Below are 21,744 nucleotides of genomic sequence, written 5' to 3'. Positions count from 1 at the left end.
CACTCATCCACATTGTCATCAGTGACAAAGTGGGTCATATTTGGATAGCCTGGGAAAGGGCAAGAGCAAGACATTTGGTAGCATCGTTGCAGTTTCCGTCTTTACAGTATAGTAGTGGGTGATGTCTCTAACTTCTTTAGGTGCTGGTGTCTTCTGTAACATCACAGGTTCAATGCACCCATCTTCTTTGAGCCTCCATCCTCCAACTGGGTTCCAGAGAAGAGGTTTGACCAGGTGGCTGTGACGCCACACTGCTGTTTGGTACAAGGCTCTCAGCACTTGTTGGCCCAGTACTGGCGATATAGGTGCTGACAAAGCTACATACAGGGATATTCTTGAGCAAAACCTGTAACACTGTGCGTGATTTGAGGCTAGGACGGAGGTTCACCTTCCAGCAGGACAATGACCCCAAACACACCTCAATCAAATAGAAAATCTGTGGTCAGACTTAAAGATTGCTGTTCACAAGCGCAAACCATCCAACTTCAAGGAGCTGGAGCAGTTTTGCAAGGAGGAATGGGATGATGTAGATGTGGCAAGCTCATAGAGACTTATCCAAAGCGACTTAGAGCTGTGATTGCGCCAAAGGTGGCTCTACAAAGTATTGACTTTAGGGGGTGAATAGTTATGCACATTGACTTTTTCTGTTTTTATTTCTAAAAATTTTTTTTATGTATATTTTTCTCATTTCACTTCACCAACTTAGACTATTGTGTTTTGATTCATCACATAACATTCAGATAAAAAAAACAACATTGAACTAAAGCCTCTAATGTAACAAAATAGGTAAAAAGCCAAGGGGGTGAATACTTTTGCAAGGCACTGTACATGCAATACACCTTGCACAGTCACATTCTTGTCTAATTGTTGAATGTGATGATACAGATGTAATAGTTTTGCTGCTATACTATTCAAGCAAAGGGATGTTTGGATCCTCAGCAGTGTTTATGCACTCGGGACATGGCCTTAAGGAAAGATTTGTCCCTAGTTGATCGCTCAGAAGCTTGGAGCAGTGCTTTGTGATTGTTTACCTGCATGACACGTCCTCACAGGTTGTAACACCACAAGCAGTTTGTACAGAATTGGGAAGGCCACTGCCCTCACAAGACTGAAGACCCATCTTTGTAAGTTACAGGCAATTACTAAATGTGGACTCTCTGGTAGCCTGGAAGAGGCTTTGCCTGTGGCAAGAAGGTATGCCCTCCTTCTGTATGGCCAAAAGAAAAAGTTGGATGGACATCCAACTTGGATGTGCTGAGGTACAGATTAGCATCTAGATTCGTCAGCAGCAAATCTACCCCCAACAGAAGATGCTTTCCAGCATGTCTTCATGCTTTCCAGCTTTCCAGAATGTCTTGATACTTACTGGGTCACACTATGGGGTCGTGTACTATAACCCTCAAGTGGAATTATTCTTTGATAACAGGGCGTTTCCTTTTAAAGTGAATCCAACATCATGCAATTAGTCTCATATTTGACATTTTGACAGGCTTTTATTTTGAAACTACACATCAGAATGTCTTGATACTTAATGGGTCACACCAAGGGGTACTATAACCCTCAAGTGGAAATAGTCTGTGATAACGGGGCGCTTCCTTTTAAATTGAATCCAAAGTCATATGTTCTATTTGAGACTTTGACAGGCTTTTATTTTGAAACTATACATCAGAATGTCTTGATACTTACGGGGTCACACTATGGGGTCGTGTACTATAACCCTCAAGTGGAATTATTCTAGGTAACAGGGCGCTTCCTTTTAAATTGAATCCAAAATCATATCTAATTTGTCTCATATTTCAGACTTTGAGAGGCTTTTTTTGAAACTGTACATCAGAATGTCTTGATACTTAATGGGTCACACCAAGGGGTCGTGTACTACAACCCTCAAGTGGAATTAGTCTGTGGTAACAGGGCGTTTCCTTTTGAAGTGAATCCAAAATCATATCTAATTTGTCTCATATTTGACTTTGACAGGCTTTTATTTTGAAACTGTAAATCAGAATGTTCTGAAACATTGTAGATCACACCTTAAGAAGGTGTCCTCTCCATCTGATGTGAAATTGGTCTGTGGAAGCTAGGACTTTTTTATTTTTATAATTTTTCTGAATGTATGGACAAAACAGCATATATATGAGTTTTGGGGGGCTCTTATTTTGGAAAACAATAAACACCAGAATGTCCTGAAACATTGTAGATCACACCTTGAGAAGGTGTCCTCTCCATCTGAGGTGAAATTGGTCTGTGGAAGCTAGGACTTTTATTTTTATGATTTTCTGAATGTGTAGACAAAACAGCATATACATGAGTTTTGGGGGCTCTTATTTTGTGAAAGCAACACCAGAATGTCCTGAAACATTGTAGATCACACATTGAGAAGGTGTCCTCTCCATCTGAGGTGAAATTGGTCTGTGGAAGCTAGGACTTTTATTTTTATGATTTTCTGAATGTGTAGACAAAACAGCATATATATGAGTTTTGGGGGCTCTTTTTTATTTTGGAAAACAACATCAGAATGTCCTGAAACATTGTAGTTGACACCTTGAGAAGGTGTCCTCTCCATCTGATGTGAAGTTGGTCTGTGGAAGCTAGGACTTTTATTTTTATGATTTTCTGAATGTATGGACAAAACCGCTAATATATGAGTTTTGGGGGGCTCTTATTTTGGAAAACAACATCAGAATGTCCTGAAACATTGTAGATCACACCTTGAGAAGGTGTCCTCTCCATCTGATGTGAAATTGGTCTGTGGAAGCTAGGACTTTTATTTTTATGATTTTCTGAATGTATGGACAAAACAGCTAATATATGAGTTTTGGGGGGCTCTTATTTTGGAAAACAACATCAGAATGTCCTGAAACATTGTAGTTGACACCTTGAGAAGGTGTCCTCTCCATCTGAGGTGAAATTGGTCTGTGGAAGCTAGGACTTTTATTTTTATAATTTTCTGAATGTGTAGACAAAACAGCGTATATATGAGTTTTGGGGGGGCTCTTATTTTGGAATTCAGCATATCATGCAATGACAGGTTGTGAGGTGTGCTAAAATCTTTCTTTCTCTCTTTCTGACAGACAGACAGACAGACAGGCAGGCAGACAGAATAAATGAATGGGAAATTGCCTTCGTCGGAAAATTCCCTGTTTTTAGTTTTGACGGTCTCACCGTAATAGCAAGTGTATACGCGCACCGCGAAATATAGGGGTGGCTAGTTTGACCGCTCATTTTGAAGTGGAGGCTGGCTTGACTGCAGTCTCAAATTGAGGGAGCCGGGTGCTTGCTTCTGCAGCGCATGTTCAAGGAAGATACTGTACGGCAGCAGCGGTAAGAAAGTGCTTGCTAGTCACAAAGCTTCGGTCCATGCACTCTGTCATTAAGTAAGTTATGGCAACGACCGCTACCACTGCGACTGTGCCTTTGCTGACCGACCGTGATACAAACAATACGTGTGTGCACTTTCTTAGCGGAACATGATTTGTCATTAACGATGGCCAGTGTGTAAAAGCTATCTGAAGCCCAAACTTCCTTGACAAAGCTGTCTGTTTGGAATCAGCATGGCAGGTATTTAAACATAACGGCCTTGTCCCAGAGTTTAGACGTCTAGCTATATGAAAAGATAAACAATGCGATGTTTTTAATAAATGTAAATAAAGAAGCTAATATCAACATGGGCAAAATCATGAATGTATTCGCTTTTTTGATGATGACCTGGACAAAGTAACAACACATCTAGAAAGTTTTGTTTTCACAGTGATTCATAGTAGGATTATGATATTACTGCAATATGTAAATCTACATTGACTCTTAATTTAGCATATGGTTGAAAGAAGTAAAAATGTATCCAAAACTTTTTAGTTTTGAAAAATTATGACTTTTATTATTGTGTAATGTCAGAAGGACTTTAACTGTTTTGCCAGTCAAATTCACTTTTAGGATTTTTTTTCACTTTAAGCCCTGTGTATAGATAAGGAGAAAATGAGCCCTCTTTTCTACATACTTACATAACGCCAGGCATGTTTGGGAATCTGGGCTTCGTTCCAGGCCTGTCTCCAAAGTGTATGCGTCTGTCTGTCTTAGTGAGAACTTTGGATCAATGCCAGAGATGACTCAGAGGAAGCTGTTCTCTTTTTTCCCCTCCCATCTCCTTATATATATGAGTGCATTTGATCATGTGCATACACATGAACTGCAGAGCACTGAGAAACCACAGTGCATACACTAGAAAGAAGAGCAGAAAGAATGAAGCGTTCAACAGATCCTCCCCCGAACGTCACTATTCATGCAAATAGTCCCGAACGTGTCTGTTCTGTCTGAAAACATGGATTACAGTTTATTCCTATCTTTACGTTTTGAGAGCTCAGAGGTCAGCAGCTGTACGCAGTGGTCACCACGGCAATGGGCACGCTCGGTCTCACACTTGTGCTTTCGAGGAAGCATAGCAATTGATTCTCTGAAAGTATGTTGAAATGCCTAGATGTCAATGCTGGGGGCTGTAGAGTGACAGTGGAGTGACAGCGACGGAGACGTTTGTAGAAGTTCTACGGACGCCAAGAACCATAACACTGGTTGAAATAAATATGTCTTGAAGATGAGAAATGACTCAAATCCAAGAAAACCACAGGAAATGACTCTTTAGGACAGATAATCGAAGCAAGCAGTCCTCCAGAAGAAGGGAACAAGTGGGAGGAGACAACATTGTTCAAAGCTCAGTCTCGCACTTGTGCTTTCGAGGAAGCGTAGCAATTGATTCTCTGAAAGTATGTTGAAATGCCTAGATGTTAATGCTGGGTGCTATAGAGTGACAGCGGAGACGTACAGACTCCAAGAACCATAACATTGGTTGAAATAAATGTCTTGAAGATGAGAAATAACTCAAATCAAAGAAAATCAAAGCAAGCAGTCCTCCAGAAGAAATGAACAAGGGGGAGGAGACAACATTGTTCAAAGCCAGCAACCTTGAACAAGATTTCTTCACACAACCTCTGACAACCGTTTGACACTGTTCATTGACCTGTTAAAGTGCTCATATTATGCTTTTTGGCTTTTCCCCTTTCCTTTATTGTGTTATATATCTTTTTTGTGCACGTTATAGGTTTACAAAGTGAAAAAGCCCAAAGTCCACCCCAAAGGGACTTACCATCTCCAACAGAAAACACTGTTCACAAACTGCTCCAAACAGCTCTATTGTAGTCCAGCCTTTACTTCAGAGACGAACTTGCGTGACTTTGTAACAAACGTTATAATGCTCGCCTAGCTGCTAGCGTGGCACGCCCTCATACTCTGCTTCTGACTGGCTAGTAGTCCTTACCTAGCTACTGCGCATGTGCGACTCCCAACAAAGATGGAATAGAAGTGAGATGCCTCACTCTGTAGCTAAAACAGAGAGCTCAACACACAGGGTGAAAAGAGGAGCTGCAGCAATGTGCAGTACAACAAAAAGATGGTGTTTTTTGAAAATTATACCTATTCTGATATATAACTTCTAAATACAATTATAAACCTGAAAATGAGCAAAATATGAGCAAAAACTCATTTTGGAAGGAACTCCAACATGGTTTTTAGCACAGACTGTAGTCAATCCACCAGCATATTGCATCTGAAAAGTATGTTTAATAAGGCTATTTATGTAAATCTTGCCAAAGATACAAAAACACCCATTAGTCCTCCCAAGAAAACCAGTAGTGCTGGGTTTGGGTTTTGTCAGTTAGCTATAATTTTATAATTTTACGTTGGTAAATTGGTCCACAACTTTATTCCACACTGAAATATCTTAACAAACAGTAGATGGATTGCCATACAATTTTTGTTTAAGACATTCTTGTCCCGCTCAGGATGAATCCTACTAATTTTGGTCAGCTTGTAACTTTTCATCTAGCCCCATCATCAGGTCAATATGTCCAATACTTTTATGGCTAGATACCTGCAAAACTAATGACATTCCCATCAGCCTCAAGTGAAGTTTGTGTTTAGCACAAATTAACAAAAGTTAGCATGCTAAACTAAGATATTGAACATGGTACACAAACCTTAGCGTGTTAGCATTGTCCTTGTGAATATGTTTGCATGCTGACCTCAGCATTTAGCTCAAAAGCACATCTGTGCCCAAGTGCAGCCTCACAGATTTGCTAGCATGGCTGCAGACTCAAACAGGCACTTTATTGCACACCATAGAAGTCACATCAACAAGGTCTGTACGCTATCTATTCAGATCAGCTAAAAAAAATCATCTACTAGCTTTATAGTTAATTTCATATATTTAAAAACGGCTTACTCTTTGATAAGGAGAACAAAAATTGCCCCTAGTTTTTTAATTTGTTTTGGATAATTTTATCATGTTACTGCCTAATGGAGATACAACTACATACAAATATTAGATATATATTGACTCAATATACTGAAAAGAAGAAAAAGAAATTCACTGAAAGATGAAAAACAAGATTGGATGAATGAGGGCTGTTGTGGAACTTAAAACGCAAGACTCAATGACTGACTCACAAACCATAAGTGTTAAGACCCTTAAGATTAGTACTATCAAGAATGTTGTTTGTAACTATTGGAAAAACAATCCACATCTGGAAAATGCTCTTAATGAGAAACCGGTGCTTACTTTAAAGTTACTTTGTCAGTTCCTGTCAGTTCGGGACCTAGTTGACCATTGAGTTACCATCAGTAGGCCTACACTATCTCTTCAGACTGAAGTCAGAGAAAGTGTATTACTGGGAGTTTACAATGAAGTTTTTATGGGGAATGTAGCTGTAAAGCTGACTCTTTTACTGCACGAGTGCTGCTGAGGAGGGGGGGATTTGCCTTGGGTTTACTTGTAGCTATATATTAACACCGCTGGTACTGATATCTGTTACTAGATCTAGGACACTGTCCTGCCCCCAACTGCATGCAGTGGACACAATTACACTCTTATGGCCAGGAAAAGGTAATCCCACACCAGTGCTAATAGTGCTGAAAGAAGAATTACGGACACACAGATCTTATGGCTGTAATGTTTACCAACAACAAAGTTTTTCTCTTAAACTCTTGATTTGTCCTTAAGTTTCCTAACATTTTAAAAAAACAATGACATACTTATTATATTGTTTAATATTACATTTAGAGAATGTGTGATGTGCACCAACAACACCAAAACAAATTCCTTGTATGTGTTAAAAAACGTACTTGGCAATAAAAACCCATTCTGATTCTGATTCTCTATGTGCCACTCCCAACTCTTCATTGTAGCTATATGAATCTTACACCTTAATTTATTTATTTAGTTAAGATGATATACAGTTAGTAGAAGTGTGTCTTTGCATCATTGTATCCACATTTCCCCATAATACAGCCTGACATATCTGGTATCTTAGAGGAGTAGTAAAACACTTTGGCAAATACACTTTTGCTTACTTAAGAGTTAGTTGACAAGATCTATTACACTCTCTTGTCTGCCATATTAGGCTACAACCAGCAGCTGGTTAGCTTAGCTTCACACAAAGACTGGAAACCGTGAGTAAACAGCTTTCCAAAGGTACCAACAGCTTTCTAAGATCTTTTGACTCGTTTGATCTCATTTGTTTTATCTGTACAAAAACTGAAATGTAAAAACGTCAATTCACAGTTTTATGGGGCTTTATATGCCACTATTTCCTATGGAACGTGTCTGCACCCTTTTTCTAAAAAAGGGTCCTATGTCTGTTACTTTTTCCACCATTACTGTCAAATTCCATGGTAAATAGGCCTATGTAGGCCTACGGGCTGTTTGACGTGCATATGCAAATAGGCCTAGACGAGGAAAGATTAGGTCAGGGGTGGCAAACCTGCAGGTCTCGAGCTGCATGCGGCTCTTTGGCTGCTCTGTTAATTATGTCACTTTATCTAACCCTAACCCTTTTTGTTGTTGTTGGGAAAAACAAAGAATTATGTTCCCCAAGCGGGGAACATAGGACCCGGGGAACATAGGACCCGTGGAACATAAGGATGACCCCATTTCGGGAATCCTAGCTTCATTTAGTTACTGCTTTTAGCCAAGAATAATCCGGCACATAATTTACAGACGTAACAAGTAAGTTATCTCTATCCTCTAAAGTGAGCTTTAAAGGTGCTGGTTGTCACACTTTTTACCTTTTGAACATTGTCAGACTAGCTATTTCTCCATTTCCAGTCTGTTTGCTAAGCTGAACTAAGCTAACTAGCTTTTTTTTCAATTTACATGGTTTGTCCATGCAACATCAGCTTGTAAAGATAGACCTACCTGTGGATCCAGCAGAGTTTAAGAGGTCAATGCGTGGTTATCTTGTCTGGAGTAATGCTCATTGTTGTTTGCATGTTGGCTTGTATAGCCGTTTCTTACTTTATGAACTCCAGGCAATGTCTGAGAAATCTGGTTCTAAAATAGTCTGGGGTTTTCCCTTTCACACGTGTAGGACTCAACAAGAGATTGTCTGTGTCAGACACGTTCTCACTTACTGGAAAAAACGTTTGGTTTGGTTTAGACCTGGCTTGGCGCTGGGTAGAGCGTGCAGCTGACAGGACATGATGCGGATTACACCACGCTTTCATTATTTGGTCATAAACGACCAAGTCTCTTGTTGTTCCTTGAATTTGTCTGACAATGTCGGCATCGGCTCTTACCAACAGAAGTTCCTCAATCTCGTCTCTTCATTTTCTTCTTCTTCACCCTGATGTTTGATTTTTTTTTTCTGGTTCTGCATGAGCCGCATTAATGCCATCAACATGCCCATTCTTTTGCTGTGAACTCTCACGTTTTGGACTTAATCAGAGATTAGCACAATAGTTTGTGCTATGGAGCTGGCAGGGTAAATACCGTCTAGTAGTCCAACTGATTCGGACATTTGTGTTCTCACATACAGCTCCGCCGGGTAATGTCCAGATCATTTTACGTTTGCAGTGCATGTGTGAAAAGGGCTTGTCTTTCATATGATGAGTAAGATATCAGAGGGATATTAGTGAGCAAGTTGTTGTAGCTCTAGCTGAAGCCTGCAGACTTTGTTTTGTCAGCACACAGGCCCTGTAGCCAAGTTGCCTTCCTTGGAAAGGTTTTGGCTTCTCGGAGCTATAAATCTTACTCTGGGCATTTATGGATGTTTCTGAAGCACTGAGGGGAGCTGCGAGTGTGTGTGCGTGCATGAATGCACAACTGGACCCCTGGCCACGAGCAGTTCCTGGAAGCAATGCTTTCCTCGTTCTGCTTTTTCCTGGAAAAGGGAAGGTTGAAAATTTGTTTGGCCTTCTTCCCTCCCTTTCTGCCCTGCAGCTATCCTGCCTTTAGGCTGCTTTAAATCAGACAATATGCGAGGAGCTTGGCAGTGTGTGCGTGCATCTCCAGACATGTGAACTTGTGTGAGCTGGTATGTTTTTGCTCTAAAAATGATTGATCTATTTTTTTTCAGGCACGCACAAATCAGTATCTGATGTGAGTTTCCATTTGTGAGTTTAAGACTAGTATGTGTGCAAGTGTGCACGTGTCAGAGAGAGAAAGAGAGAGGGGGGTCATAAAGTCACAGTGCCACAGGGTCAAATGTCACAGTTCTCTGAACTTAAGGCTTGATGTTCCTAAAAAAAGCAGAGGCATTAACCCACCCTTTGTCTGGCCCTTTTAAACTCTGAAAATAACATGTTGTCTTACCCTTCACTGAAATATTTGACATGTTAAACCCACTGCATGGTTTGTACCGCAATAAAATATTTTTTTCTGCCTTTTTTGACAGGAGAGCATGGACCGCACTTCCTCTCGCAGGCCTGAGGAGCTGATTGTTCCAGGCTTTCAGCGCTCAGCCAATCAAAATGTGCCACATCACCATGGTAACTCTCTTCTCCTCATCCAACCTATGTTAAATCTATACAGGGATGAAAATCAGAAACTATGAAATATTGTCATATTCCCCATTCTCTCTATCTACTTGTAATGTTGTGAAAGATGGATGGACACAGTTCTTTCCATATTTCCCTCATTTCCCTTTTTCATTCTTTTTATTTATCTCTCCAGAGCCAAAACACATTTGCGGTTCTACTGAATGTTCTTTCTGTGTTCCTAGAAATCCCCCATCTTATTCGCTATCGCCAACTCCATCTAGGACATTGTTTCCTTCATCACTGCAGGCTCTGCTCTCTAGATGGAGAGGTTATAGACAAGTGTTGAAGTGCCTCCCCCACTTTTTTTTTAGCACTGCTCAGCACTTTTCTACAACCCCCTACACACACACACACACACACACACACACACACACACACACACACACACACACACACACACACACACACACACACACACACACACACACACACACACTAGCCTTCTCCTAAAATATTCCTAGAAATCCCTTCAGCCATTGTGGAAAATCTTGGGAATCCTTTTTGGAAAGCGGCCAACTTGTGAAGAGGAGAGAGTGTAAATTATCTCTCCCCAACCTTTTTTCTTATCCGTAACTTGGCTTGGTGGTTAAGTGGATTGTCTGCTCTGTGAGAGTATTAACTAAGTCTTCACGTGAACAGGGGTGAGTGGACGGTGTGTATATATAGGCCTATAGGTCACCCAGTGCAGGGCAGAGGGGGAGTTTATGGTACGTAGGCCATATGTCTGTGGGACAGGGGGTGGATATAGTAGAAGGTATGCTGGTTCATACTCACTGTGGTTACATTACAGGCTGTGACACCACAGACGACCCCAGAGAGAGGGCTTTCTCTGCCTTTTTAACAACTGGAAAAACATTTGCACTAATATTACTCCTGCTTTCCTTGCCTACACATACAAAATATAGATTGCAGCAATTAACTTAAAGGTATGCTTCTGCTACGACTCCATCCAGCCACCATGGGTAATAATGGCAGTTGGAACACCGCTCTCCCGTGCGCTCCCGGCCTGGGCCAGAGCGGTGGAGATTAGCTAGCCAGTGGGACATGAACACAAAGAGAGGGAGGGGAGGCCAACAGTTTCAAGGGGAGGGACTCGCATACACTAAAATGCACGTGCACCCAGCCCACCTACCAAAACAAAGAACAGAGAAGTTCAGATTAACACACATAGAGTGAGTGTGACTTCATTCTCTTCTCCAGACGCTATTACTCCACTATAATGTTATGTAGCAGATATTTGTTTGCTGCTATATTAATGTTCTAAATGTCGTTTATAGCATTTTTAAAGTAAAGGACACAGATTTTACTATGTCCTTTTCTGCAAAAGAAAGTGTACTGTAAGTTTGTGTACAGTTATCCAAATTTCCAGCTACAGTATGTGGATCACATGCATCAACATCACTGAATAGCAGCAGTTAGTTCTTCCATAATGCACACACATTTGCATGCAAGAGAAGGATTATAATAGTTGTTTAGGGAAACAAGCACTCCTTTTACAGATTAGTTAATGTTCAACAAAGAGCAGACGCCAGTAAAATAAGATGAAGATTGGTTCTGAATAAATAAATAGATGATGTGATGAGATGATTAACTGGTCTGAATTTCCTATGCTAAAGACCATCATATAGTTATATAAGCCTTAATCTGTCAAATGTCTATTGTTTTCAAGGAGACTCGTTCAGTTTTTAGTGTAGCCATCGATCATTACGTTTCCCTAATAATACGTCTTGTAGAAAAAACCCTGATTGATAGCTTTAATAAAGTTTTTATTCTGACTTTGTACTCCAGAGAAACCTCACATCAACCTTACTGATGGACGTGCTGTATATTTAGATCATGTCAGGCTCAGGTTACGAGCCCTTCATTTATGCTGGGCCTGTCTTTTATGATGATCTGACGACATGTGTCTTGATACATACCATGGCATTGACTGCATGTAAGTCAGCCAATATGCTGTACCAGATTTAATGTTTTGTTTGTATTTATTGTTATGAAGCCTCTTATTTGTTGTGTGTGCTTTTCCTCCAGACTTGCCCTGCTTCACTTCAATAAGAGTTAATTCATTGAGCTTTATAAATACAGACCTATGCTAGTTAGTTAAAGTTCAAGTTCAGAAAGTTGCATATCAGTAGTGATTGTTAAAGGTGCAGTAGGTAAGACTTATAAAACTAACTTTCTGTCATATTTGCTGAAACTGACCCTATGTTCCAGTAGAACTACATGAAGCAGGTCATAAAAAAAAAAAATCCAGCTCCTCTGGCATCACCTACAGCCTGTAGTGCGATTTGCAAAAATCCACCGCTACCTGTTCAGATGCACCAATCAAGGCCGGAGGGTGTCTAACTGTGTGTCAATCACTGCTCATGCATACGCATTCATTCTCCCTTGTGGGGGGAGGGGCTTATGAGACCGTTTTGGGCTTTACCTGAAAGGGGGGAGGGACTGAGAAGTTGCTGATGTTCAAATTTTTTGGCTAAGTCCTGGATCTTCACAATCCTACCTACAGCACATTTAAGAGAGGAAAGCATTTTACCCACCCACACTTACACATCCTGTGTATGCTCAGACCTCACTAGTTTCACTTTCACTTTATTATCCTATATTAAACACTATATTATTATTATTATTATTATTATTATTATTAAGGAAAAAACAAGCTTCCTACAATGCAAAATGTGACTACACTGACAACAAAAAATACAAAGTGATCATGGTACAGAATTAAATGATTTGTTGACTCCTGCTAAAGTACCAAGTGCATGTTTATGATAAATAAAATAATTTTTTTTTTTATTGCAAATAAAGGAATTCAATTGCACTTTGCCCTTAAAAACCTGAACGCCCAGCTCTCTTCTCTGACCTCGAGACTGCCGTCAGAGATCGATGATTGCGGGTTGTCGTGGCCAGGGACAAAGAGCGCTCATTCAGTGTATTCTGGGATATTACAAGAATGAATTGGCCACACTTGTATGGTAGGTTTTGTTGTCAGAAGCTAACCAGAGTGCTGCTGCAGTTCATCTACGTACATTCAAATTCACAGTTAGTAAAAGAGAAGGAGGAGGCATTTTCATGCTATATGTCCTCTGGCTTCACCGACTGAAGCCAGTTGTGCAGTGTGGGCCAAGCCAGCAACGGGAGGAGGGAGAAGAATGCCAATGAAACCATCATTATCCTCTTAAAGCTGCACTAGGCTACATTTTTATGTAAAACTCCTGCCGGCTTATCAGCTTTAATCGCAAAGTAGTGCTTCAACAGGGAAGAGGAAAAAAAACATTCCTATTGCCAAAATTAAGATGGAGAATAAGATTTCTGGATATTGAAGTTCTGAAAAGTTACATTTATCGCTCCACCTGCAGCCTTCAATGTGTAATAGGCCTTTTTCACAGAAGCTATTTTGACATGTTACAGGAAGAAAAGCATGTGTAAATAATAAAAAATGAATGATGGCTGAATTTCATTGAGCTGTCCACTTTCCTGGTATTATTCATGTGGACTCACTCATATCTGTGTTTTTCCTACTATAACAAGTAAAAATGTGAAAAATGGCCTATTGCAGCTGTGTGTGTGTGTGTGTGTGTGTGTGTGTGTGTGTGTGTGTGTGTGTTTGTGTGTGTGTGTGTGTGTGTGTGTGTGTGTGTGTGTGTGTGTGTGTGTGTGTGTGTGTGTGTGTGTGTGTGTGTGTGTGTGTGTGTGTGTGTGTTTGTGTGTGTGTGTGTGTGTGTGTGTGTGTGTGTTGTGTATAAATATATATGTGTGTGTGTGTGTTTTTGTTTGTGTGTGTGTGTGTGTGTGTGTGTGTGTGTGTGTGTGTGTGTGTGTGTGTGTGTGTGTGTGTGTGTGTGTGCCCTCCCCAATCCATATCCCACTCATGAACCCCAGCATCACATGCCCTTCTGTCCCAGAAGTGTGTGTGTCATGCATACCTCTTTGTGATCAGAGATCAGACGAGCCGACTCCTGCTGTTTTTTATACAGCAGCTTTGTAGGGCCATGTGTTCGTGTGTGTTCGTGTACATGCATATGCAGTACAATGTGTACTTTTTCATTTAATTCTGTATAATTACATGCACATGCTCAACAACACTGCATAGAGTACATGGTGTCCAAGGCTGTGTGTGTGTGTGTGTGTGTGTGTGTGTGTGTGTGTGTGTGTGTGTGTGTGTGTGTCTGCGTGTTTTGGTGCCCTACTTTGTCCTGATCGTGAACGTTCCCCGAGTGGTGTAATTTCTTCTGACAGGAATGTCAGGAATTCTGTGTGTGGTGTTGGGGTGGGACACACATAGGACCAAAGGGCTTTGGACAGACACATGTACTCACACACATACAGAAACACAGGCCGTAGCACATACCACACTTGTAGTTACATTTAACAGACATACTAAGTCTTGCACTCATCTGCTCTTGACCTAAAACTGGCTTTATGAGAGATATTTCAATCCCGCTAGTACACTTTTCCCCACTAGCTGGCAGTGCACATTAACTTGTAAGAAGTGTATGTTCAGAAAATCCAGTCTGCAAGTTCAACTCCATTTGTTTCTGAAGGGCAATTGATTTTGCAGTATTAAGTATTAATTCTGGACTGACTTCAGTTAATTAATAGCAGGTCAGGTTAAAAGACAAGCACTGGCTGGCAACTGCCTTGTTGACTGTCCTGCAAGAGCAACTCTAGAGAACCTTTCACCCTGGTTTGGTTTAGTGTGGGTTCAGTCTGTGGGTGACTGTTGGTTCCAATTTACAGTGCTTGATGAACAACTCAGCCCTTTGAATGACAAGTTTCACATAATCTGACCAATGGGAAGCTAGCGAGTTAGTCTAATACACAGCCATTGGAAGAAATCCAAGCCAAAGTGAAATCCAACACGAGGAGTAGTGATACTTCAAAACAAGGCTGTGTGTTCTCTCTGCTCTTGTGCTCGATGGTTTCTGGACCACAATGTGCTTCTGACAATATTTAGATTGTTGACTGTGTTAAATAACAACTAATTAAAGGTCAGAATGATGTGGCATTGTCTCAGTATGCACAGTAGGAGTTTCACCCTAACAGGATCCTCCTGAGGCGAGTGGATCTGCCGTCCTGCAACTTTTTGCTGTCACTCACTCACTTTCTTCTTCCACCCTTCTCCACCTCTCCCATCCCACCGTCCGCCCGCTTCCACAGACGACGATGTGGATCTGGAGCAGCTAGTGAATGACATGAACTCCTCCATGGAGAGTGTGTACTCTACGCAGGCAGACACGGCGCTAATCCTGAACAATGGCCATGTGCATGCTCCACACCAACACCACCACCACATGCACCATGCCTACGCGGGACACGGCCAGTCCCACCGTCGTCACACCCCGCCCTTGCTCCCTTCCTCCCCCTCCAGGGAGAAGCTGCGGCACTCTCAGCCCATGCACATCCAGGCCGTCAGGTAGACACACATTACCTGTCCCCTGCATTCATTTCACTCTCTAATGTTGAGATAAAGACAGCTGGCAAAACTGAAAATATGTATAAAATACAAGATAGGAAGAACACTCCTGTTTGTCTTTTGAACTGTGTGCTTTTGTTGTTTGGTAGAAAATGTAAATGAAGACAATAAGACACTCTTTGAAAATCACATGAATTAGAAAAGTGTTATTAATTAGCTTCTAAAGCATTTTGATGTTAGTCTTGTTTTGTTTTTGATTGTGATTTTAAAGGCCACGAACACTTTTCTATTTTATACCAAACTCTCAAAATATCTTGTTGATCAAAGGTCAAAGATAACTTTTAAGCCTACATATATATATTTATATATATATCACCCGGTGGCAAGTGTCTTTTTTTTCTCAGGGCCCAGCTGGGGCCAGTCACAGACTGATGGCAGCATTAATGTAAAGGCTATTATTTTCTGTATATGACTACTTCTAAGTTTCCAACCGAGCAGTGCCACTGTAACTGTAGTTTAAAAACAAAAAAAAAACATTTTGAAAAACTTACCAGAGACTTAGACCTGGTGGGGGGCAACTTAGGCCCGGTGGGCCACCACGGCTTGCAATACACTGGGGGAAACCCTGCGGCATCATCATGTGTGTGCAGTATTGTCAGTGTTGCGACGACTAGCCAGCCATGACATTAGCGTATGTGTCTCCCTCTGCAGGTGCCTGCAGGAAGAGCATCGGCTGCGTCCAGCCTCCCTGCCTGCCATCCCCAACCCTTTCCCTGAGCTCTGCAGCCCAGCAGGCTCCCCCGTGCTCAGCCCCATACAGACCTCCGACAACCACGTAAGCACACCCCATACCACATCACTGGCACTAATACACACTCGCTGACCGTGTTGGGGAAAGTTCACTTTCTACATGAACTAGTTCAAAGTTCAGTTCACAAATTTCAAAAATGAACTACTTCAGTTCATAGTTCAATCTTCAAAATGTTGAACTAAGTTCACAGTTCCAAAAATTAACTAGTTCCTAGTTCTTTTTTTCCATATGTTGCTGCGAGCTATTATTTTTCAAAATTATTGCCACAGCCCATAGAACCACAGACCGCAGTTATTTTATCAGTTTTAACACTGAAACTATGCGTCAGATTTCATCTTCATGTCCAGTCAGTTCAATGTGCCGTTTCAGGTATGCTGTGGATGTGACTGAAGTGCGGATTTTCTTTTTGAAAACTGGCGGGCAGAAATGTAAGATTTTTCCCATCCTCACCGACCTTGTCATAAAACTCGTTTAAATGATCATACGACGCCTCCTTGCTGCTTTTTGTTTTGATGACGCATGCGGCGGTGCGACACTGGTGGCTGGTGTTGCCAGATTGGGTGTTTTTTCTGCTACATATTAAGGTTAACGGTGTGTTTTAGCCGGGTTTTCGCCTGGAAGACTCTATAGAAATCTGGCACCCTATTGAATGAAGTTAAACTGAGAGAGCGGCGTGCTGTTCACAGACCCCAGAATGAACGAGTTCACAGTAACGTTCATCAGGCAGTAATGCAGTATGTTCAGTTCACGTTCGCCCAAAATATGAACGAGATCATGAACTATCGTTCAATGAACCGCGTTCAGGCACAACGCTGCTCGCTAAAATTCTACAACTGGCTGGAGGAGGCAGGTAGTGTGCTAGTGTTGGAAGCTTCATGACAGAGTAGCTACCTTTCAGTGCTGGGACAGGAAAAAACTAACCTCACCAACTTTTTTGTATAGGTTTCTGAAATGGTTACCGGTCAGTATCACAATAGTTGTGATAGATTATGGACTCCTCGTTGTATTTGATGTCCTTTACTTACGTGTGTGTGTGTGTGTGTGTGTTGTGAAACTCGCTGACTGGCCTGTTATGTTCAGGTCAGAACAGCATGTGTTGACTTTGGCAGAGGGAGACGGTCTTTCCTTCTATTACACAGCTCACCCTGGGTTATCTGACTGTACTGTATGTGTGTGTTCTTGTGGAAGCATCATTATCAATCTCACACACACACACACACACACACACACACACACACACACACACACACACACACACACACACGCACACACACACACAGAGTGACATGTTTTGCTGTGGACGGAGGTGAGCAATGTCTCCAGGATGCTGCAGACAGAGCGCAGACTTCCGTAGCGGAGCTGGGAATACGGCTGGGAACGTCTGCAGGTCGGATCTCTCTGAACCCGTCTGCCGGCTCTGGCAAGACAGGCGCCCATTTCCGGTTCACACGCTTTAACCTTGGCTCTTAACGTGTGTGTGTGTGTGTGTGTGTGTGTGTGTGTGTGTGTGTGTGTGTGTGTGTGTGTGTGTGTGCGTGTGCGTGTGCGTGCCTGCCTTGCCCTTCCTTCCCCCGGTTAGAGCTGGGAATGTTCCACCCCTCTCAAAGATGTTTTCAGGATGCCCACCCTGAACAATAAGAGTTATTTTAGATGCTCACCCTTTCTTGCACACTTACACGTATCATTAAACGCAGAAGTGGCAATATTCAGTTCACACGCACACAAAAACATGTGATAGGATTATTTTTGCATTTTGTTGATCTCATCTCACAAGGTCTGGAGAGAGAACAAGTTTGCAGTTTGTACAAAGAATCTTTTGTGTGCGTTTGAGTCTGTGAGAGCTGACCAGATGCTGCATCATGTCTCTTTCCCAGAACATCTACATTTTATCCAGTTTAGTTCATTTATATATTGTCTTTATGTATCTTATTTCTATAGAGAGGAAAATGCATTTGTATTTTGCTATAAATAGTATATTTACGTTTAGATATTTCTTAAAACTGCTTTGCATATGCTTTGTATCTGACATAGATGACACATTTCTGCTATAATTTCTCAAACAGATTATGGCTCAGAGGTCTGTGTAGCATTACTTCTTCTTTACTGCATTTTTCGTAGCATGTCAACAGGTTGGAGTAGGCAGGAAATTCTTCAAGACTGCTTATTGGCACAAAAACAGGAAGATGGTAGTATTTTTCCAGCACGAACAGCGATAAAGCTCATGGAAAAATCACTTCCAAAATTCCATCATGTTTATCACTGTCAACAAAAGACAAACAACAAGCAAAGGAGGTGGCTGGAGGTGATGGGGTTCATGGGAAATGAAAGCCACAAGTGTAAATAAACATCTCCATTGTAATTTGATTAGTTCATTAATCAAAGTGATATGACGACGGTGATACATTAATGCTTAAAATGCTACATGGAGCAACTTTGATTGATTTGAACTTTGATTGATTTGAACAATTTGCATTGTTCGAGGGATGGCAATGTCAGTTCAGACTAAAATGAGCAGCTATTCGACAGATTGCTGCTACAGTGGCAGACAATCAATGACCGCTCAATATTGGCTGATGGCCTGGTGTGTCAGGGCCTTAAGCCTTACATAGCTGTTAGCATGGCTGTAGACTTTTAGTCTTGTTTAACAATGTTATGACTAAACCAGCCCCAGTATGAAATGGCCTCCTTTGGTGGATGCGTGTGGAACCATCATGTACTTTAATCCTTTCTAATGCCATGACTAGTCTTCTGCTGATTGAATGAAAACTTCACTGATCAAATCACTTAAGTTCAGCAAGACCAGCGTCACACTGGCCACGACTTTAGCTCCAGACGTCTGTGCCTGTGTTGGCATGCTATGTTGTGTAATGCCATATGTAAGCTAACAGAAAGGCTATAGGCTAGTGAAGATTATGAAGATGTTTGAGTACATGTATGCATGGATGTGTGCAAGTCAGTTTTGTCCAAGCTTTGAGGATGGCTGACACAACAATGTGTTCGTCTACAGACATAGTTGCATCGTATTTGCATTGGCATGGTTTTTTTCATAGGATCTCTCCCTCCAGCTGTAGAGTTGAACATTCTTCACTAAGCTTCAGTCTTTCTCTAAGGGAGCTTATATTATGAGCCAGTAAAACTGTATACGGTATGTGCGTGACATGACAGGTTTGTGGCCTGTCTCTGATAACATAAATGGATTTGTCCTCAGGGTATCATGAACAGATAACACGATGCTGCGTCTCCATCAGATTTTAGAAACTAGTTTAGGGGATCTTATTTAACTCTTTGCATGGGGTCTAGTTGCTGCAACTTCCAAAGACTGTTCAGTAGTCTGACTTAATGCTGAACTCTGATAGCAGCCGTTTCCCACGCAAGTTGTGGCGGTCTTACACCATACATTTCAGTAATGTTACCCCGGCTTTGACAAGAATTTGGTCAGATCATGTCTTTCATCACTGGGCAAATGGGTTTGCTTTGGCATCATCACTGCGGCAGTAATGCAACTCCTGCCTTTATTTGTGGCCAGAGACACAACATTACAAACATCAGGGACAGCAGGGAGGCCCAGTGGTTAAAGAGACAATCTCTCAAGCAAATAACTCTGTTTCAAGCCCCCTGTGTTGGCAAGCATCCAACCTGCTTTTTTATTTGTCTTTGATCTCTAATACATGTCTGGAGCAAATGTTGTGATGGAATTGTCAAACCTTTTCCCCTTCATCCTCCTTGCTTGAAAGAGGTGGCTACATTTTTAAAAGTTTTGCCTTCTGGTTGTCTTTTTAATAGCCGGTCTGTGCTTAGTGATTTGATAATACTGTATTTTACTATATGCATTATGTCTTTTAATGGTGTCGCTTATTGCTTGAAGAGAGTTTTAATAGCTGATAAGAAAAGTTTAAGACATATTTATTTATTTTTAAATCTATGGCTACAGTATATATGCTGTAGCAGTGTCCCAAAAACTAAATTAAGGCTCTAAGTCAGAGTCACACACTCTCCAAGTTTAAGACTCATACCTCCCTCTCTGTCTGTGGTCAGCTGATGAACTTCTGCACGCAATGGTCTGCTGACCCACTTCAATCAGATCAGGTGCATGTGTGTGTAATGAAGATTTACAGGACATTTTGAGTTTCTGCCAAGCAGTAAATGTTTTCAATGCCGTGGCAATGTAATGACGCAACTTTGTAATTTCTCAGGGAACATACTCTTCTTTGCTTCGCTGCTTTTCTTTTACGCTTCACACACTTGCACGCACACAAGCATGCACGCGCACACTTGAATGTGCTGTCGGAGGATTACATGAGGAATGTCAAACTAGAACTTGATGAAACACTCAATTCTTCCTGTAGAAACTATACAACTGCAACTAGATAATGATGAGAACTGATTGTTTAAGGCACCTCAAAACCTCGGTTGTTAGTGTACAATATCTGGATGAACTTTGAGGGGAGCCAGGAATTCTGATTGTCTGCATCTGATTGCAACACTGATGAAACCATTTTTAAAATTAGGCTTTTGTATATGTAAATTCCTGAAGAGGGAGTTTTCTTGGGATTTTATCATATAATATCCGTGATATCGTATATGACCAAACTATGCAGCAGGCATTCATTCTGTGGATGCAGAGCTTTGCATTTCCTTCTCAGACCACACATATTGGATTAAAGATGATTGGTAGATGGGATCTTTGCATGGAAAAATAAATCACTGTGTAAACATTTCTGCCAAATCTAAAGTTTTATTTTTATATATGCCAAGTTCTGTTTTATTGGATAAATTGCACCAACGCCCACATGACTTTATTTAGGAAAAACTTTGGGTGATGCTTACACAAGAAGGGATTCCCAGGACTAAATATTAGACGTCTATCAGTCATTCTGATGCTTTCTGTCGGACTGTGTACACTGAGAGAGAGAGAGAGAGAGAGAGAGAGAGAGAAAACCGTGTCACGCCAGTGTTGGGTCATGGGAGTGGGGGGGAGGGAGGTGAGCCACTCACTGAGGCTTTGTGGTGGCGCTCCAGTGAGGTGAAATTGAGTTTGGCCTGTCTGCAGAGCTAATCAGCTCTGTCTGGCTTGAAACCCGACCACTCGCAGACATGAAAGACAACTGATGCAGTATTTAGGCCAGGGTGGGAAGTCACCACCGACCAGCCTTCAAATGCTGACATTGGTGATGGGTGTGTTAGTCTACAATGGAAGCCTCCAACAGTGGTTTGTAGTTGCCGGTATAATAATTTCTGCTATTGCAGGACAATCTAAGAATTGGCTGTTAAATGAATATCTGTAGCCATTTAGTAAAAATGTTTCACCATTTACAGTAGAATAATTGGCAGATAATATTTACATCTTCAGAAAAAAATAACTAACTGATTTTTGAAATTTGTCCGGAAGTGATACTAAACTAACCAATTGAGGCAGCGGTAGGACAGCAACTCATGTGTCCGGCGAGGTAAAATTACTGGTTTTGTCAAAGGAGTCTGGTGGCTTTCAAGAGATCATGGATAACGTTTTCAGTTCCCCTGTCTAAACTTAAACCGAGCTGTCTGACAGCAAGGTAAAGTGGTGAAACATTCTAAATATAGTGATCTACTGTACCTCATACAACCCCACTTCAAAAATATCCAAACTATCCCTTTATTATACCGAAACATTACTTTTCAAACG

General features: G+C 41.3%; 1 pseudogene; it reads left to right on the top strand.

The window, feature by feature from the left end:
* LOC120571229 overlaps positions 1-21,744 on the top strand; it is a 50,376-nt pseudogene that overhangs the window by 7,622 nt on the left and 21,010 nt on the right.

The sequence above is a fragment of the Perca fluviatilis genome, chromosome 13, assembly GCF_010015445.1.
Source record: "Perca fluviatilis chromosome 13, GENO_Pfluv_1.0, whole genome shotgun sequence".
Taxonomy (NCBI): domain Eukaryota; kingdom Metazoa; phylum Chordata; class Actinopteri; order Perciformes; family Percidae; genus Perca; species Perca fluviatilis.
The sequence above is the reverse complement of the archived record's forward strand: the minus strand, read 5'-3'. Positions and strand labels throughout refer to the sequence as shown.